The following is a 14,006-nucleotide window of genomic DNA, read 5'->3' as shown; positions in this document are numbered from 1 at the left end:
TCCTCATCTACATTTTCCTTGTTCTTCCTCTTTTGCATCTTCCATCTCCTGTCGCAAGTCTAGTACCCAAAAGCCAAGATTTTTTCATTTCTATGAGTTGTCTACCACTACAGTCTATGCATTGACAGATACTACCATTTCCCATGTGAAAAGTTGGACATGTGGCTACGTCTCCGCCTTTCATTTTGGTTTGTAATTTTTTAAAAACTTTTTTTTTTTTAATTTGAATGGTACATCATAACAACATACTACAAACCCATCAATTCCCACCAATTTGTAATTTCGTATATTTTAATTTATTTATTGCTTTTGTTGTAACGTCCTAGTCAGTCAAAAAAAAAAAAGAAAGAAAGTAAAGATTAGATTTTTTTTAAAGTTCCCACATGCCCCACCTAACCCCACTACCCACCACTCATTTCAATCCATCTCACCCTCTCATGTCTAGCCATATCTCTCATTTGTTCCTTTTTCTTTTCTTTTCACTTAAACAACTCCTCTCTACTCTTATATGCTCTCTCACCGGTACTTCCACGCCACCACCACCACCATTTTCACCATCATTTTTCCAGCAAGACCACTGAAAAAAAATCCTTAGGAACCCCTAAGCATCATCATCCCTTTATTTGAGGTAAAATTTTCTATTCTTTTTGGTGGGTTTAATATTTTGCTTGAGGTTATATTTTTATCTAAGCTTTAATAATGATACCCATGTAATTTATGAGCATTGAAAGTGATATTCGTGTGCTTTTATGTATGGCTTTTGCATTGGTGGAATTATTTGATGAGTGGGTTTATGGTTTGTGCTAATGATGACTACTTAAGGTGAAAGTTCAAATATGTGTATAAACACCCTTGAACGTTTAGACCCCCAAATTACAAATTAACCAATTCAAGCTTTATGTCAAACAACTAGTGTGCGGAAAATGAACATAAGCTATAATATAGAATTGGATAAACTATCTAAGCCAAAATAAAATCACAACCCACAGCAGATAATAAAAGGGAAAGAAGATGCAAACACAAAGACAACACGCGATGTGTTATTGAAGAGGAAACCGAAGCCCTCGGCGTAAAACCTCTCTGCTGCCCTCCAAGCGGTAAACAATCCACTAGAAAATATAGTTGGGATACATGGACAGCAATAGACCCTCAAATCCTAATCTACCCAGTGCACCTAAGCCTTCCAAGCTTCTTGCTCCAACGAGGTTGCGCCGAACCTTTTTCTTTTCTAGCTTCCTGGATTCCGCTACTAGACCGTAGCATCAACCAATGTAGATTGGTTCCTTCCTAACTGCTTCCCAGAAAACCAAACAGCCCTCTCACAGTGATGAATATGGTGAGAACAAGGTTTTGGTAAAATGCCTCTCAAGGATTTGACAATGGAGAGGAAAAGAGTTAAGGAATTTGAAGAGACTCTAATGTATAGATTGTAGGTGAATCCATCTTGTTTTTCTTTAGGGTTTCTCTCTCAAAATTCTCTTTGGAAGCTCTCTTTCATTTGTAGGTATAAAGGGTTTTTATACTGGAGTGAGAGGAGAATGTGAAACGTCAGGATTCACAAAACAAGGGTGGCTTGCGGCTTGATCTCGCGACTTGACTGAGTCGCGAGATAACCGTATGGCCAGTTGTCCTGTTTTGTCCTGTAGTGCTCCAGCTAGCATGACTGTTCACCTTCTGGCACGCTTGGCACGTGTGCTGCGTCTGGCAGCTTGAAGTAGCGAGCCACCCGCAAGAACAAGCCGCGAGTCTCTGTTTTCTTGCACACTCTTGAGCAATCAACACTCTATCTCACCCACTACCCTTACAACAAACCCACCTAAGTACAGGGTTACTAAATGCTGAAATACAAGCAAATTTGGCACGGAATAAAGCCAATAAAATATTTGATTAAATTCAACCTTACATAAGGTTTATGTATGGTGGAAAATTTAGAGGTTTTGAGTTATAACATGTGATGGTTGGAAATCTAATTTTTCCATTGCCATTGGGTTTATTTGGGGTTAGTTGAAATTCTAAATTTCTTGTCTTAGAGGATATTTTGATTTTGCTTTCATGGGTCTCTTAATGATGTAGTGTAAATTTTATGGAAGCTAGTCATGATGTTGGTGATGATATTAAATGGGTTAACTTTATAAATTGGAGTTTATGCCTTGTGAAGCAATTTGTTGGGAAACTTTGGAAGTAGAATATATTAGTATTGATGAGGTTAAATACTAGGCTTGCCTAATTAAGTGCTCATTTGGCAATTCCTAAATTGTAGCTAGATACAATTTCAAGCTTTATGCTTATTATGATAGGTTTACTTGATATTGTTTAGGTTCTAGCTAATCTCCTTGGAGCTTGGAGAGTTAGGCTTTTGTGGTTGCAAGGTAAGTAGCTTTTTAATGGGATTTTTGAAACATAACCATGTTGCATAAATGTTGTTTTTGGGTTAGACACGCTTTTGAAAACTACCTATGGAAACTGTATTTTCCTAAAAACTATTGTGTTGTAACCTTAATATATATATATATATATATATATATATATATATATATATATGATCATATATATGAAAATGTATCATATTTGGTATTGCATTTGGGGGAATGCATGAATTGTTGACATGGAAAAATGAGCATCTTTTATTTAATCGTTGATAAGGAAATCATGGATTTTATGGTATATTGGAAAATTTAAATATGCTTATGTTGTCTTGTTATTTAGGAAATTGATAGAAAATCTTTTTAACGAGAATGAAGTTGAAAACCTTACAAACTTTGTGGAAGTTAGATTATTTAAGGTTTTTCTGAAACTACCTGGTTATAAACTATGTATTTGAAAGGAAATGTATACCTCTGAGATTTATGTGGTTTTAACACCATGTCATATGTGGTTTCCCGGTGATCACCCGATTTGGTTTTTGTAGTCTTTGTAATAATGGAATCAGATCCAGGTCAGTGCCCTTTCACTTTGGATGACGTGTTCTTCCCTGCTACCTATGGGGGGAAAAGGTTCCTTGATTATGTTTGGGTGAGGCTGCTGTCCATGAGGCCAAAAGACCACATGAAAAAGAGGTCCTATTTGACGCACTCTATTACCCATGGGGGGAAAGAAAAACCATGAGGGTATGGGTGAGGCTGTTGTCCATAAGGCCAAGAGTCTACATACCAGAGAGGAAAATATCATGCCAGTTGTGAATGGGTGAATCCCTTGACCGATCTATGTGGTAGTGTGGTATATATATGATCATTTACCTTTTGTTAGATATTATGGCTTTGGAAATTATATTGTTGGTGCTCACAGATTATAGTATATAGTTTCAAGGTATTTACTTTGAGAAACTTTGTGTTTCATTATTCAATCATTCTTATCATATCATATTTGTAACGTCCCAGTTAGCTTTAAAAAAAAAAAAAAAAAAAGTCAAGATCAGATATATTTTTGGGTTCCCATGTGCCAAGCCCCACCTAACCTCACTACCCACATCACAATCACTCTATCTTTTCATTCCTTTGGCCAGCTCACTCCCTCACTTCTTTTTTCTTTCTTTTTCTTCTTTGTCATTTTCGGTAGAACACTCTCTACTCTCATCCTCTCCGCTGGCACTTCCACACCACCACCATCACCATTTCCACCATCATTTTTCCGGCAAGATCACTAGAAGATTCTTGGGAACCCATAAACACCTTCACATCCTTTTTTTGAGGTAAAAATTTCTCATCTTTTTGGTGGGTTTTGCACTTTTGCTTGAGGGTATTTTTATCTAAGCTTTAATAATGATACCCATATGATTTATGAGCATTGAAAGTGATATTTTTTGTGTTTTTATGTATGAGTTTTGTATTGGTGGAATTATTTGATGAGTGGGTACATATTTTGTACTATTGATGACTAGTTAAGGTTTATGTATGGTGGAAAAATTTAGGGGTTTTAAGTTATAACATGTGATGGTTGGTGAATTTAATTTTTCTATTGCCATTGGGTTTATTTAGAGTTAGTTGAAGTTCTAAATTTCTTATCTTGGAGGATATATTGATTTTGCTTTCATGGGTCTCTTAATGATGTAGTGTAAATTTTATGGAAGCTAGTCATAATGTTGGAGATGATATTAAATGGGTTAACTTTATAATTGGAGTTTATGCCTTGTGAATCAATTTGTTGAGAAACTATGGAAGTGGAATATATTATTATTAATGAGGTTAGATGCTAGGCTTGTCTAATTAAGTGATTATTTGGCAATTCCTAAATTGTGGCTAGATGCAAATTCAAGCTCTATACTTATTGTGATAGGTTTACTTGATATTGTTTAGGTTCTAGCTAATCTCCTTGGAACTTGGAGAATTAGGATTTTGCGGTTGCGAGGTAAGTAGCTTTTAATGGGATTTTGAAAAATAACCATGTTATATAAATGTTTTTGGATTAGACACGCTTTTGGAAACTACCTATGGAAATTATATTTTCCTAAAAACTATTGCGTCGTAACCTTAATATATATATATATATATATATATGATTATATATAGAAATGCATCATATTTGGTATTGCATTTGGGGAAATGCATGAATTGTTGACATGGAAAAATGAGTATCTTTCATTTAATCTTTGATAAGAAAATCATTGATTTTATGGTTTATTGAAAAATTTAAAGATGCTTACCTTGTCTTGTATTATTTGGTGATTTGATAGAAATCTCTTGACAAGAATGAAGTTGAAAACCTTACAAACTTTGTAGAAGTTAGATTATTTAAGGTTTTCTGAAACTACTTGGATATGAACTATGTGTTTCAAAGTAATGTAACATGTGAGTTGTTTTAACACCATGCTATGTGTGATTTCCTGATAATCACCCGATTTAGTTTCAGTAGTCTTTGTGACAACGGAATCAAATCCAGGTCAGTGCCCTTTCACTTTGGATGATGCTTTCTTCCCTGTTGTCCATGGGGGAAAGAGGTTCCTTGATTGTGTGTGGGTGTGGTTGCTGTCCATGGGGCTAAAAAACCACATGCAAGAGAGGTCCTATTTGATGTGCTCTCTCTGTTGCCCATGGGGGGAAAGAAAAACCTTGAGGGTATGGCTGAGGCTGCTATCCTTGGGGCCAAGAGTCTGCATACCAGAGAGGACAATATCATGCCAGTTGTGAATGGGTGGATCCCCTGACTAGTCTATGTGGTAATATGGTAAATTTGTGATAATCTATCTTATGTTAGATATTATGGCTTTGGAAATTATATTGTTGATGCTCACAGATTATAGTGTATAGTTTCAAGGTATTTTTTTTGAGAAACTTTGTGTTTCATTATTTAATCATTCTTGTCATATTATTATTTTAAAGATGAAACTTGTATTTCCCCCACCCCCATTAAATATGCTACTTACTGGATTTTGTCTCATCCCATTATTTTATAAACTTTTCAAAGTAGGCAACAATCTTTTGAGATAGCTTTTTGATGGCTAATAGTAGTTAGACTAACTACTGATGGAGGCTGAACTTTTGTAATGGAGATATTAGATGTTACATCTTAGAGTAGGCTTGACTCATTCTTTTGTATATTATAGTGGTTGTGACTTTATTTCCACCGATGGAACAAGCTGTTGATATGTAATTATTTATTCAGACCTCTATCATTTTGTGGCCAATGGTCATTGTAATTAATGCTTAGAGCTCTGACTTACTCTGAGAGTATATTCAATGGAATTATTATGATAATTCTTGATATTAGAACTTGATAAAATTTTTGTGGATTGGATTGTCAGAAAGGAAAGAAAGAAAAAAATCTACAGGTACTTTGAGATGTCTTTCTCATGCTTTGGACCCTTTGGGGTTTGGGGCGTGATAATATTAATATTATTGAAAATGGAACTTGCATTTCTCCCACCCCCATTAATTATGCTACTTACTAGGCTCTGTCTCATTCCATTATTTTATAAATTTTTCAGAGTAGGTAACAATCTTTTGAGATAGCTTTTTGGAGGCTGAACTTTTGTAATGGAGATATTAGATGATGTACATTTTAGAATAGGCTTGACTCATTCTTTTGTGTATTATAGTGGTTGTGACTTTATTCCCACTGATGAGACAAGCTGATGTTATGTAATTATTTATTCAAACCTCTATTCTTTTGTGGCCAATGGTCATTGTAATTACTACTTAGAACTCTGACTTATTTTAAGAGTATATTCAATTGAATTATTATGATAATTCTTGATATTGGTACTTGATATGATTTATGTGGATTGGATTGTGAAAAAGGAAAAAATCTACCGGTACTTTGAGATGTCTTTCTCATACTTTGGACCCTTTGAGGTTTGGGGCTTGTCAAACTGTCAATGTAATTGTAGATTAAAAAATGCTTAAAACATTGTATATATTTATAAAGATTGTATAATGTTTTAAGCATTTATTTAATCTTCAATGTAAATCTTACCTTCATATTATATTGTAAATAAATAAGTTTTCTTTTATTATTATTATTATTAACAATAGATAATATTGCATTGATTTTTGAACACTATAATAGAAGTTGTGATATGAAAAATACATTTGAAAGATGGTCTTTATATTTATTTGGTTTATTTTAGACAAATTTTATATTTATACTAATTTAATATATTAATTTATATTTTTAATCATTATTAAATTAATTATGACGTCATCATTGTTCGACCTTGATTGAACCTCATGTCCGACCTCAAAAACCTTGAACCTCTTCCCTTTACGGTTCGATGAACAGTCCGGGTTTCAAAACCATACTCATCATGCTTGAATCAAATCGATTTCCAACCCAAGTTGGCTTGAGAATGAGAGGTAGGATAAATTATATTTTGGAAATGATAGTGACCAACTTTGTACTATATCTGTAATTTTCAAGCAATAGAAGCTTTAATAGTTTTGTAGAGAGGGAAAATTCCCAACCGATTTATTTCAAATTTGAACTTTCGTCATCTACAAATTATATTGAAATGTTAGTTACCTGTGGCTCTTTCTCCCTTTGATAGTCATTTCTTTTGTTCACCTCTCTTGCGCTCTTTCTTTTCTCTCTCTTCTTTTTTTATATTTTTTTTATTTCCATACGATTTTATATTTTTCTATAAAATTTAGAATTGGAAACTATCCTCAAATTTGCTTAAAGTTCATAATCAATTTATAATTCTATAACCAAAGGTCCTAATAAATTGCACAGGCTAGATAGAAGATAGTGCATATTTTATTAATAGCTAGGCTAGAAGAAGGGTGAAATCATACCAACACCAATACATTGGATCCCATTATCAAAAACTAATAATAATAATAATAATAATAATTTAAAACTAAAAAAAAAAAAAAAAAAATTGGATCCCATAACTACTCTATAAAAAGGGTACTTGTTGATCAAGGGTAAGGGTTATTGTCCTTGTCCAACATAAAGTCATTTTCATTAGAGCCTCACATTTGTTTCAAAGTAAATAATAATAATAAGGGCCAAGTGAAGACAAAGGATTGTAATCATGGGAAAAGTATTTTATACCTAATGATATCACGTCATCTGTGTCAAAATAAAAAAAATAGCTACTCACTAACACATGCCTTTTATTTGTTAGTGAGGTAGTTATTTTTTGTTAATAAGTCTCACGCTGATTGGATTTTGATATTATTGACATAGTATCATTTGATACCAAATACCTTCTCATAGTTATGAATGGGCAACTCATGCTTGACTTGTAAGCCATTTTGTAGAAAAATATGAGGATTCTGGCATTTTACCCCTAATTTTTTTAAAAAAAATTAGCAATATGCCCCTGTTTGCAAACTATATAGGAGCGTGCCCCTGTTTCGATATTCGATTATCCTAAAATCGAGTTCAATTAAATACTCGATTTGTAGAAAATCGAGTTATGCCCGATCAAGCTTAAAAAAAATATTTTAAAAAAAAAAATTTCCATGGAACTCGAGTTTCAGGAAATCGAGTTCCATGCAAAAAAAAAAAAATTTATAAGTGTAATTGCCCTATATTCAGGGAGCCCTATAGTGGCGTTTTTAAGCCCTATAGTGGCGTTTTTAAGCCCTATAGTGACGTTTTAAAGCCCTATAGCGGCGTTTTCCTGCAAATTTTTGGCCCATATTCAGGTGCCCTATAGTGGCATTTTTAAACCCTATAGTGACGTTTTAAGACCCTATAGCGGCGTTTTCCTGTAAAAAATTTTTATAAGTGTAATCGCCATGCATGTTCTGGGTGCCCTATAGTGGTGTTTTTAGGCCCTATAGTGACGTTTTTAAACCATATAGTGACGTTTTAGAGCCCTATAGCAGCGTTTTCCTGCAAAAAATTTTTATAGTCCCCATACCAAGTTCAAGGGGCCTTATAGTGGCGTTTTTAAGCCCTATAGTGACGTTTTAAAGTCCTATAGCAGCGTTTTGGAACTCGACTTCCCTAAAATCGAGTTCCATGTTTTTTTTTTTTTTTTTTTTTTTTTAGTTTTATTCGGCATAACTCGATTTTCTACGAATCGAGTATTTCATTGAAACTCGATTTTAAGGTAATCGAGTATCGAAACAGGGGCATATCCCTATATAGTTTCGAAATAGGGGCATATTGCTAAATTTTTTAAAAATTAAGGGCAAAAGGCTAGAATCTCCAGAAAAATATTTGATGAAGTGAATAGAATAATGTCTTATCTTCCACATTCCAGCATGGAAATGGCTTCTCAAATGAAAAGACTATAATGCTTTTATATTGTTTTGAAGAATTGCTTTTAATCATGGTTCTTGTCATATGGCTTTTTTTTTTTTTTTATTCAATTGAAGGGGAAATGAGCATTTGTCCATAATTTACAAACTATGCAGCAGAATGCCTCTATTTTAAAACTATTTAACAAAATGTCACTATTTTTTTAACTTTATTTTAACAAAATCAAGTTATAAGTGGAACTTGACATTAGCAATGTCAAGTTCTGTGCATATTTTGCCAATTAAATTTTTTTGAGAATAGAACTTAATTTTGAGGATATCGAGTTTTATACAAGACTCAATTTTGTTAAAATTGAATTTAAAAAATAGGAGCATTTGGCAAATAGTTTTAAAACAAAGACATTTTGCTGTATAATTTGTAAATTATAGACAAATGCTCATTTTCCCCCCATTCAATTCAAGCACATTCGTATGTGGAAATTTAAGGCATGGAAGTTGGAGCCATTGGCTTTCCAATCCTCCGGGAACCGCCAAAATGATTTGAAGAATGTTTCCCAAATGCTCAATACAACTTGTTCAGTATATCATTAACTTCACGAGAAAAGCGACAATGTTTGTGGAAGTAATGTTTCATAAGAAAATATAGTGATATCCAAGCAACGTTGTTGACCACCGCTTTTTTTTTTTTTTTTTTTTTTTAATTTACAATCTATAACAATATATGAGCTATGTTGCATACACAAAAAATTTTGAAACAATTGAGTTGACAAATTTTTACTAATTCTCATTAAATACATCACTGGCATCATTTTTTTACCTATTACTAACAATATGTCACATTAATAGTTTTGAAATTTTTTAGACTTTCTCGAAGTGTTTGTGCCTTTCAAGAATCCAAGATCAAAAACTAAAATCAAATAAATTTGTTACCTTGAAATTGGTTTCCCGAGTTGTGAGGCCTTGAAAGTGGAACTAGTTTGTCTGAATTAGTGAATTCCTATAGAATAACGGAACATAGATATCTATGGTCAGTATTTAATTTATTTTCTCACCTGCCATTCACCTGTTGACTAAGACAATATTGTTTCTGTTCATGATCAGCACACATTTATTTATTTATTTATTTATTTTTATACTGATGTCAACATTAGAAAAAAAAAATTTTAAAAAAAAAAAAAAAATCAAATCCAGAAATACAAACAGGAAGATCATTGGAAAACTGCTGGGATGGATAGGCATCCTAATGGCAAGAGAAGCCAAGCTATAGACATTTATCTAATACGTTGTGATTATCCATTGAAAGTGGAATTACTTTGTTTCCTACCAATCTTTTCAACAGCACAATTTTCTACTTTAGTATTCAAATGGAAGAGATTCATTTACAAGAGGCAAGAAAATACATTCCAAAAAAAGTTAACACATCCAATAAATTCCCATACAGTGGCTTAGAATATTTACAAAAACTTTATTTCATTTTCTAATTATCCTGTATCCTTGTCGTTGCCAAAGGGTCCACCCCTGCAATTATTGTATGTGGAGCTGGAACTGGTGTTTTTCTACAAACTGGACATGTTGGATGTAACCTTATCCAGGGGTCGATGCAATTCTGATGAAAGAGATGAGAACAGTAAGGTAACAATCGAAGCATATCAGTTTCTTTATAATCCACCAAGCATATGGAGCAACAAGGAGCTGGTGAGGTAGCCTTTATTTGTGAGTACACGAGCTTTGGATAGCTGTTGAGAGTAGCTTCATCAAGACCTTGTTCAAGAATTGTTATGGAATTCGGATCACTGGTTCTTAGAGAAGTGCCTGGGATTGGGTGAGGTGACTGGTTGTGGGGTGAACGTACCCGGATGCAAGCGAAAGTGATGATTAGAATCAGAAGGAAAATACAAATAGAGAATATGATTCCATAGGTGAAACCACTAATACCATCCGTAGTTCCACTAGATGATGGAAAATTGCTGGTGCTCATCTTTCCTTGAACAATTTAGAGGCCATTGGAATGTGGTGAAGGGGGTAAATAAAGGTCGTGTATATAATAGGATAAGAAAGAAATTCTCACTGGATGGTCAACGTCTCTGTCATTTTCTAACGAAGAATCCCCCTAACATTATCACATTACCAATTTTTATTATATATATCTGTATATATTAAGAGGATTCAGAAAGTTAGTTATTGCTTTTTTTCCTGTCAAAAATATCTCTAAATTAATTAACCAATAACTTAAAAATAGGGATGAAATAGTAAATTGGCAAAAGAAAGTTAGTTATTGCTTTTTTTTTTTTTTGTCAAAAATACCCCTACCTAAAACTTAAAAATGAGGTTAAAATAGTAAATTAACAAAAATAATAAATTCTTACTTTTAGGTTAAAATGTCTTCCTACTTCTAATAAGCTCATATTTTTACGTTAATTTAAATTCCTACTTCTACTCTCTCTAACTCCCTACAAAATAGGCTCACTCTTTGGTTAGTTTTAAAACTCCTCCAATCTACAAAACTCACCCCACGTATTCATTTTTTTTTTTTTTTCCTAATTAGAAAAAGTAGAAATCCCAAATTATAATAAATGCAAATTATTAATCTTTACCCTAAAAATAAAAGAGCCTCTAAGCATGTACTCATGCGTGTGCTTAGAGGCTAGTATATATATATATATATATATATATATGGGTTGGGTTTAAATTACACCTAGTGTAACTCTAAGTAATGTTACACCACCCAATAACTTGTTATATAATTCATATTTTGAAAATCTCACCGTTGAATTACATATTCTATATGTTCTTAACAATCGTGTCAATTGAATGTTATTTACTATTTGATCTATAAACTCATTTTTTATGCATTATTTTAAATTACAAAAACTTGAATTTAAAAATTTGATTAATGACATGGCTATTAATTTTTTATCACCTTAAAATTTTGCAAGTATAGAGAATATGCGAAGATAATGTAATTTAACGATAGATTTGTCAAAATTTGCATCCAATTAAAAGTTATTAGGTGGTGTAACATTACTTAAAGTTACACCAAGTATAACTTGAACCCAACCCTCTATATATATATATATATATATATATATATATTGTTCTTTGCTTAGTGCTTTCATTTGGTAAGGTTATATCAATGTAGTTTTCATATGGTACAGCAATAACATTCACCGGAAGAAAAAGTCATTTCATACATTCTTTCGCATATTCTTGGTGAATACTATGGGGCTCTTTTTATTTATTTATTTTCTTTTTTTTTATCTCTTTTTATTCTTTTTCTTTTTCTTTTTTTCGTTTGAACTTAAAATCAAGAAGTGTGGATTGTGACTGTCCATTCCCAAAGATGGGGCAACTCATCATACTACAAATACACTTTTCTAAGAATTTACCATCACGAGCGGAATAAATGAAAATTATGTCTCCAACTTTACCCAAAAAAAAAAGACAATACACACAATAGGAGAGCTAGGAAAACTTATTTGGGGCATACTTTTATTAGGTAAATAGGGAGGAGGTGAGGGAAGATGAGGTTTCAATCCATACAATGGTCAATAGTTAATTTAAACCAAGATCCATCATGAATATAAATTTTCTATATCCAAAAGTAGGAAAATATGTAAAAAGTTTATAATTGTTTAGGCTTATATTTATTGCTTAGGCCAAGTGGCACTCACTCTTTGAAAAGAGAATTAAAACACTCTTAAGCCACAAGATAAGAACAAAAAAGTAGAGACTTTGTGTTTATTTGGTTCAATGTTTAAATATAAACTTTTAGCACTTCTATTCTTTTATATATAGCTCACAACCTTTCATGTCATATCATCTCAAATACATCCCGATCAGGAATGATGTCATTTATCTTCAACTTCTATCTCATCTAATCTTAACCCGTATAAGTTGGCTATAACCAAGGAAGAGGTTTTTGCTTTTTTTTATAGAGTGACTATGGATTATGGTTTTGATGTTGAAGTCAAATGTTGTGGGTTATGTAAAGGTAGTGATTGGCTTTGGCTCTTTGAGTGTTTCGTATAGGAAAGTCATAAATGTATTATTGATAAGATTAGTTTTTATTTATTTATTATGTTTTAGAACTCATAATATATATATATATATATATATATTGTAGTTTTTAACTGCTATTTAGTGCAATATCAATATGAGCCATGACAATAAAAGTAAAAGTCAATGATGATTTAAGGTTTTTTTTATTTTTTTATAATTTTCTATATGTTGATACCTACAAATGATTTTCTTTTGTTGAGATAATAAAATGAATATTTGAGATTTGGGTCTCGGTATTTGGTTTTGAATTTTTTGGGAGGTTATTTGAATTTTTGTAATTTTAGCGTATGAAAGTATTTTATACTTTGAATTTAAATTTATAAATTTCAAATTTTAAAATCATTTAATTAATTTAAAAAATAAAGTTTACAAATACTATAATTGAAAAACTTGACTGTTCCAACTTCAAAATTTTAGATTAGCAATTCTACTATAAAAGCTCGAAAATGTGTTAAAAACACGAGCTATTTAGACCCCTCCCCCCCCAAATAAAAGTTATGGCTCGATAGATTTTACACTAACTTAATTCTAAGTGCAGAATAGTGTAAATGCGAGCGGATAAACAAACAAGCTACTCTAACACATATTCATATAATCACAGCAATAAATGAAATGTAAAAGAGTAGGCAAGAAGAATTCAAACACAGATAACACGCCGATGTGTTACCGAAGAGGAAACTGAAGAACTCGGCAAAAAACCTCTCCGTCGCCCTCCAAGCGGTAATCGATCCACTAGACAATCAGTTGGGATACATGGGTTAGCAAGAGACCCTCCAAGCCTAATCTACCCACTGTACCTAAGCCCTTCAAGCTCCTACTCCAACAAGGCTTCTCAGAATCGTGTCTTGTCTAGCTCTCCAAATCCCGCAACAAGCTCCATGTTGCATTTGCCATCCTTGGCTTCTTCCAATACTTCCCAACAGCACCAAAGGATCACTTGACACTTTAAAAAGCTGTGCTAAGTGTTTGGGCTATCAACCTCTCAATGGTATGGAAATTGAGAGGTAGGAGTTGAGGAAAATCCACAAGCTTATGTGTAGAGATATATGGATATGATAATCTCTAACTCTCAAGGTTTTAGGCTAAGGTTTTCTCTCAGAAGCACACCTAAACATTTGTGGGTAATGTGGGTATATATATGTGGGTACAAAAAGTGTGTATCAAATAGTACAGTCTGGCAAAATAGAATGTTTCGCAGGTGTCTCGCAAGAAGGCCTTACCTGTGAGATACTCGCGAAACACAACTGTCTCCATCTATACTGACTCTTCGCATTCCAGTCATGTGCAAGGCACATGCTT

At 32.9% G+C, this 14,006-nt stretch overlaps 1 long non-coding RNA gene across 1 annotated transcript; it reads left to right on the top strand.

Annotated features, from left to right (window-relative positions):
* The first annotated feature begins 491 nt into the window (after positions 1-491).
* LOC115987994 lies at positions 492-3,314 on the top strand. Its single transcript, XR_004091280.1, has 3 exons — positions 492-628; positions 2,318-2,369; positions 2,909-3,314. It is a non-coding gene; the product is annotated as an uncharacterized LOC115987994 (long non-coding RNA).
* The last annotated feature ends 10,692 nt before the right edge of the window (positions 3,315-14,006 follow it).

This window comes from Quercus lobata, chromosome 4 (assembly GCF_001633185.2).
Source record: "Quercus lobata isolate SW786 chromosome 4, ValleyOak3.0 Primary Assembly, whole genome shotgun sequence".
Taxonomy (NCBI): Eukaryota; Viridiplantae; Streptophyta; class Magnoliopsida; order Fagales; family Fagaceae; genus Quercus; species Quercus lobata.
This window is presented reverse-complemented; position numbering and strand designations above follow the sequence as displayed.